Source organism: Equus asinus, chromosome 9 (assembly GCF_041296235.1).
Source record: "Equus asinus isolate D_3611 breed Donkey chromosome 9, EquAss-T2T_v2, whole genome shotgun sequence".
In the NCBI taxonomy this organism is placed as follows: domain Eukaryota; kingdom Metazoa; phylum Chordata; class Mammalia; order Perissodactyla; family Equidae; genus Equus; species Equus asinus.
Window position 1 is genome coordinate 23763749 of NC_091798.1, and position 24310 is coordinate 23788058.

The 24310-nt window shown below is 40.8% G+C and overlaps 1 long non-coding RNA gene across 3 annotated transcripts in view; it reads right to left on the minus strand.

Annotated features, from left to right (window-relative positions):
* The window catches only part of LOC139046144 (uncharacterized), a 211528-nt gene that overhangs the window by 86713 nt on the left and 100505 nt on the right, over positions 1-24310 (minus strand). The window contains exons 4-5 of one of the 3 annotated variants that reach the window (XR_011505745.1): positions 23793-23888; positions 20169-20926 (exon numbers count right to left, since the gene is read on the minus strand). The exons of 1 other annotated variant lie outside the window; for it this stretch is intronic. This is a non-coding gene — a long non-coding RNA (uncharacterized lncRNA). Of the gene's footprint in view, positions 1-20163; positions 20927-23792; positions 23889-24310 lie in introns of those variants that run through there. One more of the 3 variants, XR_011505746.1, reaches the window with a different exon arrangement.

Consider the following 24310-nt stretch of genomic DNA (forward strand, 5'->3'; position numbering starts at 1 on the left):
AATGTCTCACTTCGTCCTCACAAAAACTCTATAAAGTAAGTAGTGCAGGTGCAATTTTTAAATAGGAGTATGTATAAAGCATTTATCCTGCTCCATGGCATACAGAAGGATTGTGCTAAATCTTCAACACCTAACAAATCATTCAATGATGCATCATGACATCACTCTGAGAATGGTCTTATTATGATGATGCTTATTTTATGGATAAGGAAACTGAGGCTCACGTTAAAAATCTAATTACAGAGCCAGTAAGTGGCCGAGCAATGATGAGCCCAGCCAAGTCTGACTTCAAAAGCTTCACTCTTAAATGCTTACACTATGCTTCTTCTGATGGTGACGGTATTATTGTGATTCTTACCACAATCAACGGCAGCACAGCATCATTAGTTTGCTCAGGCTGCCATAACAGAATAAAACAAATTTGGTGGCTTAAACAACAGAAATTTATTTTCTGACAGTTCTGGAGGCTTGAGGTTCAAGACCAAGGTGCCAACAAGGTTGGTTTCCAGTGAGGCCTCTCTCCTTGGCTTGCAGATGGCCGCCTTTTGCAATTTTCCACGACACATGTAAAATTCCTGACGTGGCCTTTCCTCTGTGCGTGCACACCCTGGTATCTCTTCCTCTTCTTATAAGGACACCAGTCCTATTAGATAAGGTCCCCACTTTTATGACCTCTTTTAACCATAATTACCTCCTTAAAGGCCCTATCTCCAGATAGTTATATTAAGGGTTAGAGCATCAACCTATAAATTTCAATCCATAACCTCTATATTTAAAGATAAGGAAGGGCCGGCCTGGTGACACACTGGTTAAGTTTGCACACTCCACTTTGCTGGCCCAGGGTTTGTGGGTTTGGATTCTAGGTGCAGACCTACACACCGCACATCAAGCCATGCTATGGTGGCATCCCACATACAAAATAGAGAAAGACTGGCACAGATGTTAGCTCAGGGCCAATCTTCCTCACCAAAAAATTAAAAAATTTAAAAAATAAGGAAACTGAGGTGCAAAGTTAATAAACTTGCTAAGGGCGCATAACCATGAAGTAGAGGAACTCAGGCACAAACCTAGATATACCCAAGTCTAAATCCCACATTCTTTCCACTTCTCCACAGTAATTACTCACACTGTGTAGTGTGAAGGGAAGTGGTATGTAAACAATGCAAAAGAACAGATAATACAAAACTCATTTCCATTCTGCTCTGGAATACTCAGTATACATTTTCAAACCCTGTTTTATCTTCTTCATTATTCTTAAGTAGCTACTAAAATGAGTTTTCATTGCCTTGCTGTGCCTTCAGCCCTAGCTCCAACCTAAGAACAAAGAGGGGGTAGCCCAAAACCAAACTGACGTGCATCACAAAGACAGCAGGACCTTAAAAACCTACCATAGCTAACCACACACCTATAAACCAAAACTCACTGGATGTACTTTGAAATACTTAGAGAGAAAGGGCTATATAAATGCAAACTGCTCTCCTACCTGGATATCTAATTCAACTTCACAGGGTCCTAGGATGCAGGTACAGCATTATTTTCCAGACACATTCATTTATTTATTTATTCAACTAGCATTTACAGAGCAGGGTCCACCAATTAGTCAATCCCAGACTAATTCATTTAGTCAATGGATGGCAATTGTTCTCTTTACTTTCCCACAGACACCGACCTGTGCTGTCAGGAAACGGACCTTTCTTGTGGTCTTCCTCAATGTCTCCACCTATATCCTTCCACTCCCAACCCCTACACACCAAAATAAGATGATCTATCTCTGGCAACAGGTATTGTTATTGCGCTTGTTTTACAGAGAGGAAAACTGATACAGAAGGGATCAAGTTCAACATCAGACAATTTATTTACTTACTTATTTATCTATGTATTTATTTATTTTTTTTTTTTTGGTGACGAAGATTTGCCCTGAGCTAACATCCGTTGGCAATCCTCCCCCCCTTTTTTCTTGCTTGAGGAATATTAACCCTGAGCTAACATCCGTGCCAATCTTCCTCTATTTTGTATGTGAGATGATTCTACAGCATGGCTGATGAGTGGTGTAGGTCAGTGCTGGGATCTGAACCTGCAAACCCAGGCCACCAAGCATGCGGAACTTTAACCACTCGGCCATGGGGCCGGTCCCTAAGTCATACAATTTATAAGTGGCAGTGCCAGGATTAGAACCCAAGCAGCCCGATACCAGAGACTACACTTGTATCTGCTATGCTGTACATACTTCTTGCTATGTTATATTTCTTTAATTTGTTTATCAACTTAAGAACTGAAGGAAAGTTTAGGCTTGCAAAGTTTAGAGAGACTTACCTAAAGAAGGGAAATCTTAAACTGAAAACATAAGGCCTGAGAAATCAAGGGATTTGTCCAAGGCCACTCATTGAAGCAGGAGACAAACAGTGCTCAGAACATGGATTTCTTGCCTTATCATCCTGACCCACCTTCAGGGATCTGGTGCCACCATAATCTTGGGACCATGGTCTGAAAGCTAAGAGGAACCCAAGCCCAAGCCCACCATCCATTGTCCACTTGAGTATGGCATTCCCACCACGAGTCCCGGTGAGCACAGGGAGGGCATACATATCCTGCACAGCGCCCCTTATGGGCAATTCCCTCTGATGGGGTAAGACTAGGAATAAAAAATGAATATAATAGAAGAGTTAATTTATGACATGTGAGAAGGGGCTAAGGGCTAAGGAAGAGAAAATAGAGTAAAGGGGATAGGGAGAGCCACCTGTGAGGGTAAAGGAGGGGGAGGAGTTACAGTTTTAAACAGTGTGGTCAATCTGGGCCTCATGGAGAAGGTGACAACTGAGCAGAGACCTAAAGGAGATAAAAGACATTGCCATGCAGATATGTGGGCAACAGCATTCCAGGCAGAGGGAACAGCATGCTGCAAAGATCCCAAGGGGAGTAGACAGGGAGACCTGTCAGGAGGTTATTGTGCAGTAATCCAAGTGAGGGATGATAGAGGCTAGAGTGGTAGTAGGAGAGGTGGTGAGAAGTGGTTGAATTCTGGATATATTTTGAAGGCCAAGTCCACAGTATTTCCTGGCAGATTGGTTGTGGGAAGTGAGAGACAAAGTATTCAAGAATGCCTCCAAGCTTTGGACTTGAGCACATGGAAGAACAGAGACGCTATCAACTGAGAAGAGAAAGGCTATGGATGAAGCAGTTTTGGGGTGGGTGTGGAAAGGAAGATCAGGAATTCAATTTTGGACAAGTTGAGTTCAAGATGTATCCAAATGAAGATGCTGAGTAGGCTGTAGAACATATGAGTCTGATGTTCAGAGGGAATTCTGGCTGAAGATATAAATTTGAAGTCATCAGCATATAGATGGCACTCAAACCCAGGCAACTAGCCAAACTCTCTAAGGGAGCAAATGTAGATAGAAAAAGAGGAAGACTAAGGACAGAGCCCTGGGGCTCTCCACCATTCGGAGGGCAGGAAGAGAAGGAAGAGGAAAAGGAGATTTGGAAGCAGCAACCAGGGAGGTGGGAAGAAAACCAAGCAAGTGTGTGGTGTTCTGGAAGCCAAGGGGAGAAAGTGTATAGAGGAAGAGGAAGTGTTCAGCTATATCAAAAGTTGCCGATAGGCCACATAACATGAGTTCTGAAAAATGGGCACTAACTTACACAGTCTGGAGGCATTTGGTAACCTTAACAGAAAGAATTTTGATGAAAGGATATGGGGGCAAAAGCTTAATTGGGGTGGATTTAAGGGAGAAAGGAAGGGGAAAAAATGAAGATAGCACAGATGAGCAAAGAAACGGGGTCACAATTAGCATGAAAGGTAGAATCAAGGGAAGTTTTTTTTAACCTGTGAAAAATGACAGCATATTTAAATGCTGATGGGAATGACCCAGTAAAGAGGAAGAGGTTGAGGCTGTAAGAGAGGGAAGAATTGCTGAATAATGTCCCTGAGTAGGCAAGAGGCCAGGATCTAGGGCACAAGTGAAGGAATTTACCTTTAGATATAAGCATGAGTAATTCATTTATCACATCAGGCCCAAGACAGAGTCTGTGGGTGCGGATGCTGGTGGATGGGGTTACGTATAGATGCTGGGGAGAAGGGACTGTCAATAAATAAAGACTGGTGAAGGAAGTGGGGCCAGACCATAAAGGACCATATAAACTTCTGTAAGTGGTCCAGACTTCATTGTGAGTGCAATATAGAGCGAATTTAAACTTTTAGGCAGATTTTTAACTTTATAAAACTTATTCACAGGAATACATAGAGTACATATAAGGTGGAAAGAGAACCTAAAAGTAGAGACCAATTAGGAAGATGCTCAAGATGTCTAGATGAGAGAACAAGACGACTTAAATAACAGCAATCGGAATAGAAAGAAGTTGACAAATTTGCAATTTAAAAGCAATGGACTCCAAAAGACCTGATAATCAATTGAACATGACAGAAGGGGAATGGGAGTCAGAAAATGACCTCAGTTTCCTGGCTCAGGCAGCTGGAAGGATACACATTCCACTCAGTTAGCTAAGGAATTCAAGAGGAAGAACACAATTGGGATAGAAGATAAATAGTTGGTTTCTGGACCTCTTGGGTTTTAGACATCTATGGGGTACCCACAGTGAGAATGTCTCCCAGATTATGGATTACGTAGAGCAGGAGGTGAAGAAAGAGCCCTGAATTAGAGCTAAAGATCTGGGAGTCATTCTAGAAAATTTCTGCTATAACATGGACAGGGTCTAAGTGATTAATTGATGCGTGTAGTGCTGTCTGCTCCTGCACACAGTGGCCCAGAGCACTCTGCTTTTACAGGAGTCCTCCCTTTGACTTTAGTTGTCACCCCAATGTCAGTGGAACCTGTTTTTAATCTGCCTTTATTTTACATTTACTGTATCTATGCAAAGTCATGAAAACAGCTGGTCTCGTAGAATAAAATAATGGACCTTTGTCATAGCAACTCAGAGATGTTTTCCATTTTCAATTTTATGGATACATTCTTGCTAGTTAAGGTTTTAGATAAGAGAATGCTACTACAAAATGCATTCTGGTTCTTAACTACAAAACATTTTTACCATGTGCTACTGTGGATGACACAAGCATTGTTTGTCTCCATCTACAAGATTAGCAAAAAGCTAATTATCTAAAGCAGTGTTTCCTAAAATGTGGACATACACTCCTCACTGTGCACTCAAGATGCTTTTACATGATATAGGAGAGGATTTTAGATAGTACATGAACATGGCAGTAAATAACATTGACTCTCACTGCAAGAAAGTTTATTTCATTTTCCATTTCCTTTCAATATTTCTGACTAGGCCAGTGCAAGGAGAAAGACACACTTTGATGTTAGTGTCTCCTTACTTCCCACTAATATCCTTTTATAACAGAGATAAAGCAGGCCTTGGGTTCAGAACCTTCCACAAACCACAGTTTCTAATTAGAACTCAATAACGTTGTTTTATTTTCATTGTATTTATTTTTATACTTAACTTTTATTTGTGGCAAATGGTTTCCATTTATAGCATGGATACCAAATGTCCTTCTAGAATAGATAGTATTTTAAAGTGAATCAATTGCAAGAAAAATATTAAGTAAAAGATGGTTCTTGAATATGTCCCAAAACATAAAGATGGTAGTATTAACAGATACCAAAAAAAAGTAAAAAAGTAAAGTTTTGACTCATATAAAACAACACATATTAAAGATTGTATTTATTATTTAATTTATTACTTAAATGAGGGAACCAGGCAGATGATATAACCAGTTCAAAGGAGAAGTCAAAGAAGTACAAATTCATATTACTTAAAAGAGTATTAATGTGGAAATGGACACAAAACTGACTTTTGCATGGGGGGGGGAAGTGATGTCCTTCCACTGGACAGAATTCATTTGCATGTCAAGAAACAGTAATTATTTCACTTTGCTATCTGTTATCTATAAAATTTACAGAGTAATAAAATAGTTCAATGGCAGTAAAAGGCGAGAATCAAACACCCTGGCAGGGTATGCTCTAAACAATGCATAGTTTTTCATTGATGCACTGGTCCAAGGTAATTTATAGTTCAAATCCTAGGGATGCAGCATTAAATAGATGAAAAGGGACATAGTCAGTGGAGGTCTAGAAATTTGGAGTCTTGACCGTGCAACTACATGAGCTTAGGCAAGTAATTTCCCCTTTTGACTTCAGATTACTTATCTGAAAATGAAGGACCTCGACAAGATGCTTTCCAAGGGTCCTATATGTTATGAAATTCTCAGAATCATGACACTTAAACCCCCATGACTTCAGCTGCATAAGAGTGGCATTTTGAAATAGTACTTGTATTTCTATTTTGAAACAGTACCTCTTATTTTCTTAACCTGGAATTGGCCTGCTCACCAGCTTTCTCAGAGCCGAAGCAGAGAAATTTCCTCCATTTACTCAGACCAGAAGGTAGTCAATAGGCAAGTTACCAGTTATCACCATTCATACACCAACGGCTTTGTTAGGAAGGGGGTATCCTCCTTTGTGTTCATTGTAATTAAGACTTTGCTGAAATCCAACAAATACACTTCATTTATCATCATCATTATTACCATCATTAATAACCAGAGAAGTCCCAGCTTCCACTGGCTACCACATCACATCATTAACTTCCTTCTCCCTGAACTAGCTGTAGGTCCCACTCCTGCTTAGAAAGTTCCTGTGTCATGGGAGGCGTTAACATAGTTATTTTTAAAGTAATTTGATATGAGAATTTCAGAGATGCACAGTTCAATTTTTGTACCCCCTTCTGAGTTTTTCTGGACCGCCATTTTAAGGAAGCTGGATTAATATAATTTACATTGAATCTAATTCTTTCCTTCCTCAAGCGACAGGGGATATGGACAAAGTAGAGGTTAAGAGGACTATACTCCATGATCTTACACCAGAAAAGAGCCTAGGGAGGGCAAATACTGCCTTTTTCTCCTCAAACTCTGCTCCTGAATTGTCTTGGTACCCTGCCAGAGCTGGAATGAGAAACTAAGAGGGTGGACTTTGCCGCCAGCAAGTCTTGGATCTGACATTTATCAAGCAAGTTCATCCATTTCTCTGAACCTTGATTTCCTGATCTGTTAAAACAAAAAAAAATTCTAATAGAACCACAGGGTTCTTGTGAGGCTTAAAATTAGGTATGGAAAACACTTCACACAATGCCAGTATGCACTTAATAAATGTTACCTGTTGTTGCAATTTCCATGTCCTACCTGACTGCACTTGGAATTGGAAAACAGAAGGAATCTCAAAAATAAGCATTCTTTGAGACTGGCCTGGTGGCATAGTGGTTAAGTTCGCACACTTTACTTCAGTGACCCGGGGTTCTCCAGTTCAGATCCTGGGCATGGGGTCACACCACTCATCAAGCCATGCTGTGGCAGCATCCCACATACAAAATAGAGGAAGATTTGCACAGATGTTAGCTTGGCGACAATCTTCCTCAAGCAAAAAGAGGAAGACTGGCAACAGATGCTAGCTCAGGTCCAATCTTCCTCACCAAAAAATAAAAAATGAGCGTTCTTTCATTCTGCCGTTCAACAGACATTTTCTCCCTTACCCATTTCCATTATTTTCCATTATAAAAATTGTGAGTAATACTGGTTTTTTAATGTTTTCAGTCAGTTTGGGATAGTATATACACACAAGTATTAGGAGTAATTTCCAAGGTGTGAGATTAGGAGAATTTCTCTTCATACTTGCAACACCTCAAGGTTTTATTGAGTAACAAATATACATCATGGTTATAAATTTTTTCAAAAGATTTCCATTTTGAGAAAACTGCTATGCAAGTATCATGAGTACACAATAACTTGCAAAAACAGAAAAAGAAAAAAGAAAGGTCTCCTCCTCCTACCACTCCCACTATCATTGTTGTAACTCCTCTGAAAACCCAGAAAGGTTTGACTCCTGCAGAATGTCAATAAAAGATCCTGGATTCAAGTGTAACAGCTCTGAAAAGCTGGAGTTCTTAAAATCTGGAAGGTCATGGATCCCACTAAGTATCTGATGAAAGCCATGGACCTTCCTCCAATGGATAGTGCATACACAAATAACTGCACACATTTATGCATGGTCCTAGACCTGCTGAGATTTGTCAAGATACAACGAACCCTGATAGTCATGCCCACGGTACCATATACCACTAACAACATTCTTCACCTATCTGCCTATTTGATTAAAAGCATCCCAAGAAGGTCCTATGACCAAAGAGATCTTCCCCACAGCCCCAACTCTGGCACCTAATATCTCACTATTAGGAATTCCTTTGAATCAAGGCATTATTACCTACAAAACTGCAAGACATTTATAAGACCCCAAGAGATTTAACATATTAAAGCTCATATCATTCATTCATTTATTTTTCCAACAAATATTTATTGAGCACATGCTGTATTTCAGGCAATAGGGTAAACAAGACAGTTTTCTTTGAACTCAGTCTAGTGTGTGGAAAAAGATGGGTAGGGAGATGGACAATAAACATGTAAACAAACTCATTAGTGCTGTAACTGGTTAATGACGGTGCTACAAAGAAAAGAAAACAAAGTAAGGGAATAGAATGGCTTGGGGAGGCCAACTTCTCATAGGGTCCTCAAGGAGGCTTTCTGCGGACCTGCCAGGTGACAATAAGCCAGTCATATAGAAAGATGTGAGGAAACACATTTCACGTCAGTCATGAAAGTGTTCATTGAATCTGCATATCACATTTTTTCTCAGATGAAGGCAGTTTTTAAAAATAGGAAGAAAGCAAGTCCAGAAAAGAAGATACTGCAGAGAAAGAAGGAAGGGGGCAACCATAGGGGAGTCACAAATAGGGAGAAAGACTGGGAAAAACGGGTAGGGAAGAGAGGTAAAAGGCCAGACCTAACATTTGATTAGATTTTGGAATAGTTACCATCTTTTCAGCTGCAAGTAACATACATCTGGCTCAAACTGGCTTAAACAATAGGGAATTTTCCTGGCTTACACAGATGGAAATTCAGAAGTAATGCAGGACTTGGTGATACCATCAGGCATCCAGCTCTGTTTTTCTTTGATTCTCAACTCCATCCTCCTCAGTAGAGACAGAGGTAGAGAAAGAGATCAGTAGAGATATAGATGATAGAAAGGTATAGAAATAGACACAGGAATAGATATAAGGACAAGTATATGCCTGGTACCTCTGGGCTTTTCTATCCCCCTTGCTCCCAAAAAACTTTCTGGCTTCGCTCCCTTGGTTTCTTCCACACCCCAGCTCTTGGAGACAGGTTCTGCCATCATCAGACAGTTCTTTAGATTTTGTGACAGAAGCAGGGAAAGGTAGGTAGGAAAGGGGCACAAAAGCTAGCACTGGAGGTAGAGCTTTGCTGGGACTTTCATAAAACTGTAGAAAAGGAGAAGCCACAAGGTATGAGAGAATTAGATGATTAGATAAGAGGGATAATGTTAAAAGAGCTTTGTGGAATGTCACCCTTTCTTAAGTTTGAGCAATTTAAATAAAGACCTTGAGGAGTTGTTTTATATTGACATTTTTGGTTTTTTAACTAAGTTCTTTGATTACAACACAGCTCTGAGACTGGACTACGTGGGTCCTGGCTTCAGTAGGGTTACACACCCACCCACAAACACGCATACACACACAAATGGCAAAAGCTCAACAACCCTATTTCTCACATCCCTTGGGAACAAGGTTGTCATGATCCACTCTAATGCTCACCTTGACTAGGCATAGAAGGAAAGAGACTGGAATTTTGGCAAGCCACTTTTTAAAGGTCATTGACCTCTGGTTTACATTACAGTTCAAACCATGAACTCGGTACTATAAATCATTATTATTAAAAGCAGCTTGGGTGTAGTAGAAAGGTCTTAGATTTATGAGCAGGAAACATGAGCTGAAATGTTATTCCATAGCTCAACTAGCTGAGTGATCTTTAGTACATTCCTTAATATTCCTTTAACATCTGTAAAAGGGGCATAATAGTGCCTGCTTTGCTGGGTTAGTGTAGAAGTGTGAGTTCCTTGAATAGATGGGCTTATACATAGAGACTATTCCTTATTCATTTGTCTATCCTTAACACATAGCTCATCAATGGCAAATATACAGCCCCAGTGCTGCAATTCCCTACCCAAGGAAAACAAAGCTAATAAATAATGGTAGGTTGTTCCCCTGAATCTGGCACATAGGGGCACCAAATAAGTAAACATTTGTTGAGTGAATGAATGAATGAACAGCCTGCTCTAGGTGCTCGCTACCAACTGATCAGAGCTGGCTCTTGAGTTGAAGCACAGTTGCTATCCCCGGCCCTAGCCTTTATTCTAGCATTATCACAATGTAACTGATGGCTTGCCCATGCCCTCTAGACCAAGGATCCACCACCTAATTTTGTAAATAAAATTTTATTGGAGCACAGCCACACTCATTTGTTTATGTATTGTCTATGGCTACTTTCACATTATAATGGCAGAGTTTAGTAGTTGTCAGAGAGACCATATGGCACACAAAGCCTAAAAAAATTACTATTTGGGCTTTTCCAGAAAAAAATTTGCCAATTCCTGCTCTAGACCATGACCTTCTTGAAGGTAGAGGCTGTGTGCTTCATCTTTTGGTCCTCAGCACCTTGCAAAGAGCAGGCATGTGATAAATGTTAACTAAATTAACACATACTGGGGATTCCAAGAAGGATGTTATTGACCTGAAAGTAGGAGTTCACTGGAATTAGCCATTCCACTTCTTCTTGGGACTCTTGGGTGATGGAAAACAAGATAGTCTACTTTCATAAGGAGAAGGATTGTGACCAAAGACAAACTGTCAAGTGTTGGCCTAGAGTAGAGCACTCATGGCAGGGTGGAACTGAGGTGGTGGTGGAGTAGGAGAATGCAGATCAAGAGGAGAAAAGCATGGAGAGAACAGGAAGGAGGAATTCCAAAGTCAAACCTGGTCTCCCATCTACTTTGCTGAAAACCACCACTACCTAATAAATGTATTGTAGTTAAGAACCTCCAAGTGTGGTCTGTGGGCAGCTTACATCAGAATCACCTGGGGCCAGCCGTGTGGCTGAGTGGTTAAGTTTGGGCACTCTGCTTCGGCAGCCAAGGGTTTCACTGGTTAGGATCCTGGGTGCTGACGTGGCACCACTCATCAGGCCATGCTGCGGCAGCACCCCACATGCAACGACTAGAAGGACCCACAACTAGAATATGCAACTGTGTACTGGGGGGCTTTGGGGAGAAGAAGAAAAAGGAAGAAAAAGAAGATTGGCAACAGATGTTAGCTCAGGTGCCACTCTTTAATAAAAAATTTCTTAAAAAAAAAAAAGAAGCACCTGAGGAGTTGGTTAACATAAAAACTCTCAGGAGTCATCCCAGACTCAAGAAGTCATGAGCTCTAGGGCTGGGGTCAAGGAATCTGAACAATTAACAAGCTCCTCGGGTGCTTTTTGTACTCACTAATTTTTAGAATCACTGGCCTTGAGAAGACGCTCCTTTCCAAAGTGAGAATTCCTAACAAATATTTATCACAGATAGCTCCCTTGTCACATATTTTCCATTTAAAGACTTTAAGATCAATGCACTCTCCCTGAAAATTTAAGTACTGTCTGTTGAGAGATACTTTTACTGTGTCCACACAATGCTAAATGCCTGGTCAAGCCAACCAAAAATACCAAATAAAGCTTTGCTTCAGTGAACTGGTCAGTCAAAAGTTGATTGATGATCCATGAGTCTTACAGAGACGTAGGTCCGGAGAGAGACAAGGACAGAGGAGGGGGAATACGCAGCAGAATAACTATATCTTATTGGAAAGTATCTTTACCCTAAAATAACCAAGATAAATGATTTGTGACTGTGACATAGGACAAAGATTTTCAGTATAACAGAGTTGACTATGGAAAAAATGCAGCCAGTACAGTAAATCACTCTATGGGGAAAAACAAAAAGGAAGCAGTTCAGAATTAGTGCCTCTAGAGATAAAAATCACCTCCCTGAGATATTTTTGTGGAAAAAAAAAAATCCTTAGAAATACTGGGAAATAATTTATAGTAAGGAAAAAAAAACCCATTATAAACCAAATGGTCTTCCTACATGATAGCAAAGTGTATATTTAACATGGGCTCATTATACCTTATTTACTATCGATTCTAACTAGGTTTTCATTTGCTGCCAAGGTTTGGCCCCAAAAGTGTTAACTCTAAAACCAACCTTTTCTTCTCAAGGCTGTAAATGTCCATGAAAGGGGTTAAGAAATGAAGACAGACTCCACCCCTACCCCTGCCTCTGGGACTCATTTCCTGACTTCTCAATGGCAGTCATTCATTACTTGTGTACCTGGGATACTCAAGCTACCTGCCAACTATTCCTACTCAGGTTCTGGAAGCAGAATTCAGAAACAGCATACATTCCAAAGAATTCTTATTTATTTTTCTAAAGAACTGAAAAAATGAGTAAAACGGTATTGGGAAAACTGAATAATCTTCTGGGAAAATAAATGATATTTGACTCCTAAGTCACTCCCTGCACCAAAAAGGCATTCCAGATGAACCAAAGATTAAAGTGCAAAATATGAAACCACAAAGGTTCTAGAAGAAAACACTGGGGGAACTGTTATAATCTTGCAACAGAGAAAGTATTTCTGGATGTAACACAAAATTCAGATGCCAAAATGAAGAGATGAATTTCACTCTACAAAATTCTGCATGAAATAAAATACTAGAAAAAAAAAAGCCAAAAGATAAATAATAAACTAGAGGGAAACTAGGTTGCAATGCATATTATAGAACATAAGCTATTTTTGTAATATACAAAGAGTTCTTAGAAATCAATAAGAAAAATCCAACTACCAAAGGAAAAAGAGGCAAGAACATATACACTTCATAGAAAATTAGCTAAATGACTTATATTAAATGGACTCAACTTCCTCATAATAAGAGAAATGAACATTAAAACTATACTGAGATATCATCTTTCAGATATCCTTCAGGTATCACCTACCAGATTGACCAAGACCAAAAAAAATTATGGCAACTAGTATTGAAGGTAGGAAAATATTGCTTTTAACACCTTATTAATGGGAATGTGAATTGATTTAACCTCTGAAAAAGGCAATTTGGTAACGTTTATTTATCAAAATTTAAAATGCACATGTCCTTTAACTCAATAATTAAAGTTCTAGTGATTCATCCTGAAACTTACCTAACCTGTGTACAATAACCAGGATTGTTAATTATACCATTGTTCATATTAGCAAAAGATTGAAACCTCCTGAATGTCCATGAACAAAGGGCTGGTAAAGGGAATTATGGTAAAATACATAAAGTTGAATATAGTATGAAGCTACTAAAATTAAAGAAGTAGCTTTGTATAACTATGTGAATAAAATCAAAAATATACGTTAAACTAAAAATGGTAAAGAATAACATACTGTGTTCATAATGATTATACATGCACAGAATACTTCTAGCAGGAAACACAACAAACGGGTAACAGTGGTTGCCTCTGGGGAGAACTGGACGGTTGGGGAACAAGGGAAGAGAGTGACTTTTCACAAAATATCTCTTTTGTATCTTTCGATTTCTGAACCAGGAGTAAGTACTGCCAATTGAAAAGATATTTTTTTGAAGAGCTGCAAGAAAATTAGACAAATATTCAAACCCTCTCATCATATTCTAAAGGGGTCCTGGAGGCAGGACTTTACCTGCATGATCTGAGTATTATCATCAGGCAGGAAATTTTTCTAGGATATTAATTAATATTCTGCTTTATTTTTCCCTCCTCACCTTTTCCAAACACGTATTCAGACCCTTAATAATTTCTTGCCTTAGGGAGTTTTGCAGCATAGAAAGCAGAAGATGCTGAGATCAGCAGTTCTTTTCATCTTTTGTAAAAGCCTCAGCACCTTGAAGAGATTATGGCAGTGGACCAAAAGGGAAGGGAAGAGGTGTGCTTTTGAGGATAATAAGGGTGTAGAGAGGGAAGAAGACAGCTTCTAGAACCAGAAAGAGGTGAAGTTCAGGCAGCACCAAGATTAAAGCTCCTAGTGATGGCTATTTGGTGGGCTAACAGGGTCTCTACATAGGACACGGGGCCTCCCAGGGTCATCAGAGTCCAAACTCCAAGAACCAACAACCAAAAGGCCTGTGGAAGCTCTGAGAGCTTGTGGACCAATGAGGCCACCTCTATCTGGCATTGAGAGAAAGCCTGGGACCTTGGCAAACCCCTGGGTCGGGGTAGGGGAGCAGCAGGGAAGGTTTACAGGAACTCTCATAAGGATTGAAGCTGGGTTTCCCTCCAGCCATCAGGATGCAGGGCTTATAGCTGGATTCAAGTTGGTTTACCACGTCTCAGACTTTGTGGGTGGAGATTCCTCCCTTCCACATAGCAGGGTGCACTGCAAATCAGCTGGTGTATAGTAGACACTCAATATCTTAGTCCTACTGCCCACTGTCTTTTGTGATGGCACCATGTGGAAACATCTTTTCTTTCTTCCTTTTCTATCACGTTTTGTTCCTCAAATCTCCTTTTGTTTCTCATACTGTACTTTTGCCTTTTTCCTATCTCTTTTTCCTTTCTTGCTGCCCAGAATGTAGACATACCAAAGGCACAAGAAGAATGATTTGGCACAACTCGAATCACTCAAAGGTGAAAATGCTCTCTTGAGCTTACAGAATCCATGCCCAAAATCTAAGAAATTTTCTCAAAATGCTGCCTCTTCTGGCCAGATTTCTCCATGAAGCTGGAGAACATGTTAACAGCGCTGAGGCAGACGATGAAGCTGACCCTCTGAAACTTCACAAGAACCTTCTAGATAGGGCTAGTTCTCTTTCAGCTAAGTGTAGAACTGGCCTATGGAACTGGCACCAAACGCAACAGTGCATTTGAACAGGAGTTCAGGGAGCTGGTCCTTCTTAGGTCCTCACGAGGACATAGCACAGGGACTAGCAAGAGACCGCAGCATCATTAATCATCAAAGAAATGCGACTTGGCTGTCTGAAGAAACATAATGGAAAAATGGGGAAAGTGAATAGGGGAACCGAGACCCTGCGGGGTAGGGAATCCCCTGCAGAGCTTAATTTAATGGGCAATGAAAGGTCTATTTTCTCAAGGGCCTGAGAGTTTCAAAAACATTTTTTAACTGTGTTTTCATTTCAAAAGAAAAAAGTTTTAGCAACTATAAAACTTGTCTTTAGCAGTGACAGTTTGCAACTGAAAGTTTACTAAATCAGTGTTTCCCAAATGGAGGTTTTCTCTGGAGTTGGGAGAATTTTTTTTCCTTTGAAAAGGATCTATACATTACATGAGTTTAAGAAGCCCTGGTTTTAAGCATTGTCTCTTCAGGAAAGTGGGATAAAATTTGAATGTTCCCATGGTCTCCCATCAGTGTCTTAGCACTGATTACATGACAACCAGCCACAACTTTGGAAAGCAGAGTCCTAGTGGGGCAGGGAAGGCTTGAGAAGTGGTGGAGTACATGAGAAGTATGGAGCAGCCAGGTGAGACATGAACAGAAGGCACTGAGCAAGAGAAGGATGCGCACCAATGAGCAGAGGAGGCCGCTTGCAAAAGGCCACTGAAGTACCAACCAACAAAATGTCAGATGTCAACCTAACAGACTGGTGGTACCACCCTAAACTTGAGCTTCATCCACGAGGACAGTCTCCCCGCAGTGTGTTCCAACTGCCAAAATGTGCAGCAGCATGCCACAAGCACAAAATGAAGACTAGCCTGGGATTCCTGCTCTTCTCCTTCTGAACTCCATCTGTTCTTCAAAGCCAACCTTCTCCCTGACCTCCTCCAACACGCCATAGCATCTGTGCCATATACTTTATCACTTATCTGTAAACTGTTTGAATTGCTCACTGTTGATCAACCTATATTTCTCTTGCCTACCCAAGAATTCTGTAAGATCCCTGTGGGTAGACCCTAAGAAAGCCTCAGCCCATAATAATCCCTATTCTTTTCTTCTACTAGAATGAACTTTTATGCATATTCTCTCATTTTACTCAAACATCCATCCTATGAGGTGAATTGGACAGGAATTAACATAGACCTCTATCAAGAAAAGGAAACTGAGTCCCAGAAAATTTTGGTGACTGGATTTGAACCACTAAGTGAACTCACAAGCATGCTAACAACTCTCTGACAGGCTAATCTCCACACTGACCTGGAGTCTTTTTGATATTACATGATTTGCCTTAAAACTTTCTTCAAAGGAATGGCGAACATCCCGGTCTAGCAAGCTCACTATCTTGCCTTCACGTTACTCATCCGAGCTGCAATTTTGTAGTTATTTTGTGATTATGGGCCTGACCCAAAGCAGGTGTGTAATAAATACTTGCTAATGAATGAACTCTACCTCCTCCACCAGACCGTAAGTTTCGTGAGAGTAATGACCCCTGCTTTGCTCATTATCATATCCTCAGCACTCAGACAGTGCCTGGTACACAATAGTGGGCCCTCATTAAATATGTATTGATAAACAAATGAAGCAGTCAATTAATCAATGCCTAAATGCCCTCCGATGAAAAGCATCCACGATGCCTACAGATTTCTTTTAAAAATCTGCTTTATGTGAACCGCCCCCAAACCAGGGCAGTGAACCCAAAACAGAATTAAATTACTTCCAACAAAATGAACTGTTCCCCAGTTGCAAATTGGCTCTGGATGCCGCAGCTTCTCTCCCATTTACACTCTTTTCAGGCAGCTATTTCAGGTGATGGCATTATCATCGATGGAATTCAATAAAGTGACTGGCTTTCCCCCCCTCGACGTTTATTTTCTATAATCCATCTTACAGCGGGAGACCATTATCCAGTCAAACAACGTTCAATTTCACCGGCATTACCGCTTCAAGGAAACACGCAGAGGGTTTGCACAAACGGGTGTGTAGTAAATTTAGTCTTTTAATAGGTTCATTCTTTATTAGGTATTTATTTCAGGAGGCGAAATCCTAATTAGATTAAGTGGAGAAGCTAAAAAGCTATGGAAACAACACAGAGAGATTCCAGAATTAGATGGATTTGGTTTAGGTTTCCAGTTTTCCTTTTATTTCCTTTTCTTCAGATGGCTGGAGAAATCCGCCCTGCAATCTCCAGCCCTTCAGATAAGGGTTTGTGAAATGAAACCCTGCCAACATTTTGTGTGAGGAAGTCACATTTGTCTTTCTCCTACGCAAAGTTATTGTGGGGCCAGAATCTAGGAAAAAGCTCCCGGAGCCAATGGTGAACCCAATTTACTGTGGCAGATGAATATAACAAAGGTGGTGGTCTAGATGTTTGGCCTCAAGGCACAATTCAATTTTCAGCTGTTTCAAAGCTATTATGTCAAAGGCTGTTTGCATAAACATAATGTTGCCGGGGTAATCTTGCAGGAGTAATCTTGGGTAGGCAGGAGTGGAGACGTCTGCCCTCTACTGCCCAAAGTGGAAATAGCAGCTGGACGTCTCTTCAACTCTGAGTTAAAGCTAGAAAAAAGTCTGCTGTCCCCCAAATAAACGGCCATCTCCAGAACTTTCTGAAACCTTTTTTCTCAAGCTTTAAAGCCAGAAGTGATTACTCAGTTTTGTTCCGAGGGAGAAAATTAAGTAGACTGAGGATGTGATGAGTTGATTGATGATGTGGGAACCTATGAGAAAGCTATTTCCCTTCTTAGAATTTAAAAGAAAATTTCCTTCACCCTCCCATCCACCCACACATATATATTTATATCATCACATTGATATTTAATATGTTTTTTTAACATAGAAGAAACAGACAATGACTCACAGGAAACAAATCAATACATTTCAGAATGAGCTAAAAATGTCACCATAAAAAAAAATGTTTAATGTTTATGAGGGCAAGAGTGGGAGAGGATATCTTTTCAGTTTCATGTAAAAGTCTAGCTCTTTCTTCAGGTTTCTGCTCTCTTTCTTTGTTCTTTCTCTAATAAAAACTGTGACAAGCTCTATGATAAACACTTTATACCCTCAGAGAACCACTATCAACATTTAAATGTTTTTTCCTTCCAAATACAAATGATTTTTTGTGCGTGTGAGAGAAAGATTGGCCAGGAGGTAACATCTGTTGCCAATCTTCCTCTCTTTTGCTTGAGAAAGCTTGTTGCTGAGCTAACATCTGTGCCAATCCTCCTCCACTTTATGTAGGACGTGGCCACAGCATAGCTTGATGAGTGGTGTGTAGGTCTGCACCTGGGATCCAAACCTGTGAACCCGGGCCACCAAAGCAGAGCACGCAACCTTAACCACTACGCCACTGGGTTGGCCCAAATAATTTTTTAGTGAAACAGAGGATGGGCCACTTTGGGGGAGGAATTTTTAGGCAGGCTGCTACAGTGGAGGTCCCCAGACAAAGAGAAAGGTCATGTGCAAATAGACAGAAGTTGTGTGCCAGGGAACACTGACCTAAACCTGAACCTGCATAGAGTCAGTCTTGAACCAAACTTGGAACAGAAAACTGCCCATCAGATGACATTGGTCTCAAATGGCACGGAATTAATCCTCAACTGGGTTTTTTTAAACTAAAGTCCTTATATCTAGAGATGTCTTTGAATGCTTTATATTCTAAAATGTCCAAACTTTGTTCAAGTCACTGGACACAAAATATTCCTTCTGCATACCCAGGTCCCTAACAAGGCCATATCAAGACTGGGCAACATAAACACACACATGGAGTTCACAGGCTAGTGGAGTTTAGTCTAGTGAAGTTTATGGTTCAGTGAAAAAGACTGACGTTCATCAGATAGTACAATCAAGTGACTAATCACAAAATGAAGGAGATTTTCTTAAATGGTGTCCATAAGCCATGTTTAACAGGCTACCTACACTAAGGCAATCCCTATGGTGGCAAAATATTTGTCTATAATAATAAAAATATCTACCACTTATGGGTCTTTCCTCATTCCAGACACTATATGAGTTTTTGCATGGTTTTCTCACTGAATCTTTCACTACACTCCATGAGGTAGGCATATTGTTACCCCATTTGACTGGTGAATAAACTGAGGTTCAAAGAAGTGAAGTAACTCGTCCAAGGTCATACAGCTGATAAACGGCTCATATCTGTCTATGTGCAAGGTCAACACCCTTCATGGCTTCCTACTTTCCTAATTATCTAAGCTAAATATGCTAGCAAATTTAGTCAATGAGTTTGAGAATCAACAACGCTCACCTCAGGCAGAGCTACTGTATCTATTTTCTTAAAGTTTCAAGGGCAAAAAAGAGTTAATTATTTCGAAGCAATAGAGGAATGGGAGGTTACTGCCCAGGGTCGTTGGTAGAGAAGTGTGCTTTCTGAGGCTAGACTGCTTGGGTTCAAATCCCAGAGCCACTACTACTGTGTGATCTTGAGCAAATTTCTTCATCTTCAGTTTCCTTACTTGTAAAATAGGGATGATAATAATAGTATCTTACCTCATGGCATTGTTTGGGAGGATTAAACAAGGTAACCCAGTGTCTCTGAAGCCCTTAGAATAGTGTCTGGCACAGAGTAAGCTCTCTATTTTGGATTCAGAATGAAAGCACAGGTGATGGTTTACCTAAAGGGTAATATTGGATTAAGTAATATTTGGAAAGTACTTAGAACAGTGGCCAGAACTGAGTGAGAACTTAACTGTTCAGTGAAATCCTTTGCTGGCTGCCCATGAGTGAGAAGAAGGGGGCTTGGAAGTCAAGGTCATCCTCGCATCCACAATCCCAGCTTTGAGATGAACCATGTGTGGGGCGCCATCCAGATGTTTGAGGCCAGAGCATTTATCACAGGCTCTGCTCCAACTGAAGAATGGTCTTGTGTTGCACACTCAATTTGCATTTGTTAGGGGAGCCTCTGCAGAACTTCCCTTTGTGGAAAAAAAATTAATTACATAAAGCAAGAGGTTCTTTGGTTTCTTTCTGCATTACCAGTGGTTTGCCTCACCCTCCCACAAAGAAATAGGAATTCAGGGATTGAGTAATTCACATCTTCTCAGTTGGCATATTAAAGGATAGGAAGGCAAAATAGGATAGTAATTAAAGACACAGAATTTGGAGTCAGGCAAAATCAGGTTCAAATTCCAGCTTCACCCCTCACTTACATAAGACCCCGAAAGAAAGCATAAGCTTTCTGAGCCTGTTTTCTCACGGGTAAATGGAGACCAAAATAGTATTTTCCTTACAGGTTTGTTGGAAGAATGAAACAGGTTAATATAAAAAGCGTCAATCATAAATAAAGATAGTATAAAAATAATAATAGCCAGTATTTATTAAGTGCTAACCATGTCAAGGGCCTTCTATGTCATAGTTATGCCTTACAACAATCCAGCATAAGTATTGCTAATAGTTTCATTTTACAGATGATGCTTGAGATAATTGAGTCACTCAGTTGGGATAGTTTGGATTTTAAATCAAGTCTGATAGGGCCTAGGACATAAGGTTCTATAAGTGGTAGCTGTTATTTCCTTTTATGTCGATTCTTCAATGATTCAAACCATTAAATATTTCTTATATGCTTACTTTTGTGAAGCCAGGGCCTATGAGGAAAAACCAAGCAGGCTAAGGCATGATTCTTACCTTCACAGAGCTTTGAGTTTTATTGTTTAAATGAGACAGGCAGTTGATGAGTTATTGCTCCCATCTCCATATTCTCCTAGATACAACCAGAGTCCTCCACATATGATATTCAACTTTGCCCATCATATTTGTCTTCCTCAAACCATATCTCCATTATATGAAGTTAACATTATTCAGCATCTAACTCTCAGTCCACGTGCTTTGGGAATCGACTCCATTCCAGGCACCAAAAGGCATTGTTGGGGGGGCTGGCCCCGTGGCCGAGTGGTTAAGTTCGCGCGCTCCGCTGCAGGCGGCCCAGTGTTTCGTTGGTTCGAATCCTGGGCGAGGACATGACACTGCTCATCAAACCACGCTGAGGCAGCGTCCCACATACCACAACTAGAAGGACCCACAACGAAGAATATACAACTATGTACCGGGGGGGCTGTGGGGAGAAAAAGGAAAAAATAAAATCTTTAAAAAAAAAAATAAAATAAATAAAATAAAAAAAAAAAGGCATTGTTGGGGCGTTGGGGGGAGGATTGACATTAACACAGGCTTAGCTCATCAAAAAGCTGCATTCTCTAAGCCAAGCAATTGGTTCAGGGATGGGCTCGTAACTTAATTAGAGCCAGAGATGCTTTTCCTGAGACTAAGGGGAGAGAGGCATTGTTTTCCCTGGTTCCCTGGGGTCTACCAGCAGTAAAGAGAATTGGAGTCTGGAGTTTCCAGGGCCAACACAAGAAGCCTAGGAATGAAGCCAACATGGCAAGAGGCAGAGCTGAGAAATGGAGAGAAACCAAGTCCTCATGATATCACTTGAGCCCTCAGACCACGTCACTTCTGAAGCATTCCACTGGAGAGAGACAATTTTTCACTCATCCATAGAAATCCCTTCTCTGCTTAAGCCAGTTTGAATTATGTATTTGTCACTTTCAGCCAGATTAATGTGGACTGATAGAGGGCTCCATAAATATAAATTCATTCATTAACAGTAGTAGGAGAAGTGGGAATTGTACATACTTTTCCACACTTCTCATCTTTCGAATCATTGGCACATCTCTGTGAAACATCTCCCCAGAGCTGGGAATGCTTTCTAAAAAATAGAATGAGCAAGATTTGCATCAAAAGCTAGGACTAAACCAAATTAACTCCACTAAACTTTGACTCCAACAATGCAAGACATAATATTGACTTTAGCATCCAACATCTACGTTCGTAATGCAAGATCACTCCAGGCCAAGACTTGTGTGTGCAATTTAGGTTGAACCAAAATTAAGTTAATTTATCAACCCCCAAGTAATTGGTTTGAGAAAAGTAAAGCCTAAAACCCAAAGAAGGTTCCTTTCAGAAAAACTGACATTGTGCGTCAAAACAGAGTGTTTTATAGTAGGACGCTTGTTTGAGAAATTCATTCACGTGTTTTTCCCTCGTGTCTTTGCCTCTTTTCTTTTACTTGTATCCAGTCAGGTACCAAGCTCTGTGCTTCCCATCCAGAGGGAAGGTTTGTAACTGTAAAACACTTTCTTCCCTGGCATTTGTTCTCAAAAGCCTACACTGAGGATAGCAACCTGATGGCCCATGGACATTTACTTTGTCTACACAGAGTAATTTAATAAATGCTCGAGCCAACATTTAACATGAAAGAAATTGCTCATAAAAGTCTGGATTTCAAGCTTTTCTCAAATAATCAGATCAGAAGATCTAGCAACACAGGGCAACATGAGTGACGACAGCAAGCCAGAACTAGGTGGCAGCACCACCTCCCTCCTCCCCGCCTTTAGACAGACCCTGTGTCCAGCCCCTGTCAAGCTACTTTACTCACTTCCATTCCTGTCTGGTCTCCATAGGCATTGGAGTTTGCAATTCTTAGCCTAAACCTACTCAAGAGAGTATGCCAGGAGTCCTGAAGGGACAGGAGGATAGGGTTGGATGCTAGAGGGGATTCCTCTGATGGAAGCAAGAAGAGAAATAAATTCTCTCCAGAGTAAGGAGATTGCCAAAAGCTGAGGGAGAAGACAGAGGGCTGCATTCTCCCAATGAGCAGCAGCTACCCAAGGGAGCTGACCACTAGTGTTCTGGAAAAATAGCAAGACTTCAGCAAGAAACGGCTGTGCAGTTCTCTGCTTTGACAACGATGTTCTTGTTCCAGTTGTGACACAAAAGCAGCAGGGCAGGAATCACACCATGGGGACTGGGTTCATGGGAATCTCAGCAACCAAGGCACACTAATGACCGATGAGCTGGGGCCCTCCCCAAGAGATGGTCCCCAGGACTAAGTAAGGTTGAATTTCCAGCCCACCAGTGAAATTTGGACGTCGGTTGTTTCAAAGGAAAGGGAAATGCAGTATGTTCTTGAGCAGATGAGATTGAGAAACTGCTACAATTGCCAAGTGCTCCAGGAAGTCACTAATATACTCCTCCAAAAATTCTTTCTCCCTTGGTTTTGCTCTGGTTTTTTCAAACATCTGGTTGGATTTTCTCGGATGGCCATTCCTGTTTGCATTGCTCCTATGGCTGCTGTGGCCTTGGCCTACAGAGGCCTGGGATTTATAGTGTCCTTAGTCCCAGGATGCTTGGAAGTTCCTCTCTGTTGCTCTGACCTGGACGCTGTGATCCTGTGATAGAGCAGCAGTCCCCACATTCCTCACATACTGGAAGAAGCCCAGTGGATAGCTTCTTAGCTGACAAGAGAGTTGAGCTCAGGCAAGTCTGCACAATAGAGTAACAACATCCCTGTGGTCTCTCTAGAACTGAGAGGAAAAGTATAGACTCTGGTTGCTCAGGGACAATATTTCTACATAGTCATTAAGAGTACCAGCTTCAAAGTCAGACAAACCAGGTTCAAATCCTGGTTCTGCCACTTAGCAGCTTTGTGTTTTGTTTTGTTTTGTTTTACCTTAGGCAGCTTCAGTTTCCTTAAAATAATAGTACCCATCTCACAATTTTGTTGGGAAGATTCAATGAGATGATGCATAGAAACTGTGTAGTTCAACACCTGTTCATAGTAAGAACTCAACTAAGGGTTAGCTATTATAATAATAATTATTGTTATCAATGGGAAACTGTCCAGCTTTCCTGGGAATTCAGAGCATGGATAATGAAACCAGCTAAACCAACATCTGCTCAGTGATTTCCTCCGTGGAACATACATTAAAGAAAGCGTAAGACACAGCACCAGAGGCTATTCCAGTCTCTGATAAATCCATATAAATACTCATTTGACCCTCACAGTCCATAGGGGAGAGGCAAAGCATCCCTGTGCTCAAGGGAAATGGAAGGCAATACATATAAGGTGTATAAGCAAGCACCTTCATGAGGCCAGTTGTCAGCTGCTCCAGAGAATGGGAAGGCGTCAAGGTCAGCCAGTGGAGCCAAATGGTCGGGGCCAGAGCCATCAGACAAAACTGTGAAGAAGACCAAGGTTTTATTCAGCTCTTTGTTATTCTTTTTTGGTAAATTAGAAAAACTCCTTCGAGTTAGACATCCAGTGCTTCATGCTGCCCTTTTAATGCCCAGGATCTGAAAGTTAGATGAAGTTCTCTCTCAAGTACCCTCAGGTACTCTGAATCTTCAAGAAACATACCCCCTAGTCAAAACCTGCCACATGTTCCCTTCCCTTGGGACTCTGCTCCCGTTTCACGAATCTGAAAAATCAATTTATTCTAAAGTATTATGAGTGGATGGAGTTTTCCTCCTTTATCACTTTTATCAAATCTGCATTTTTACCAGGCATTTAATTCCCCAAGAGTGAGCATTAGGCCTACCTCAAGAGTGACTAAGCCTTGGTGCAGCACAGACAAGACTGGAATTTTAGTTCGGTTATAAA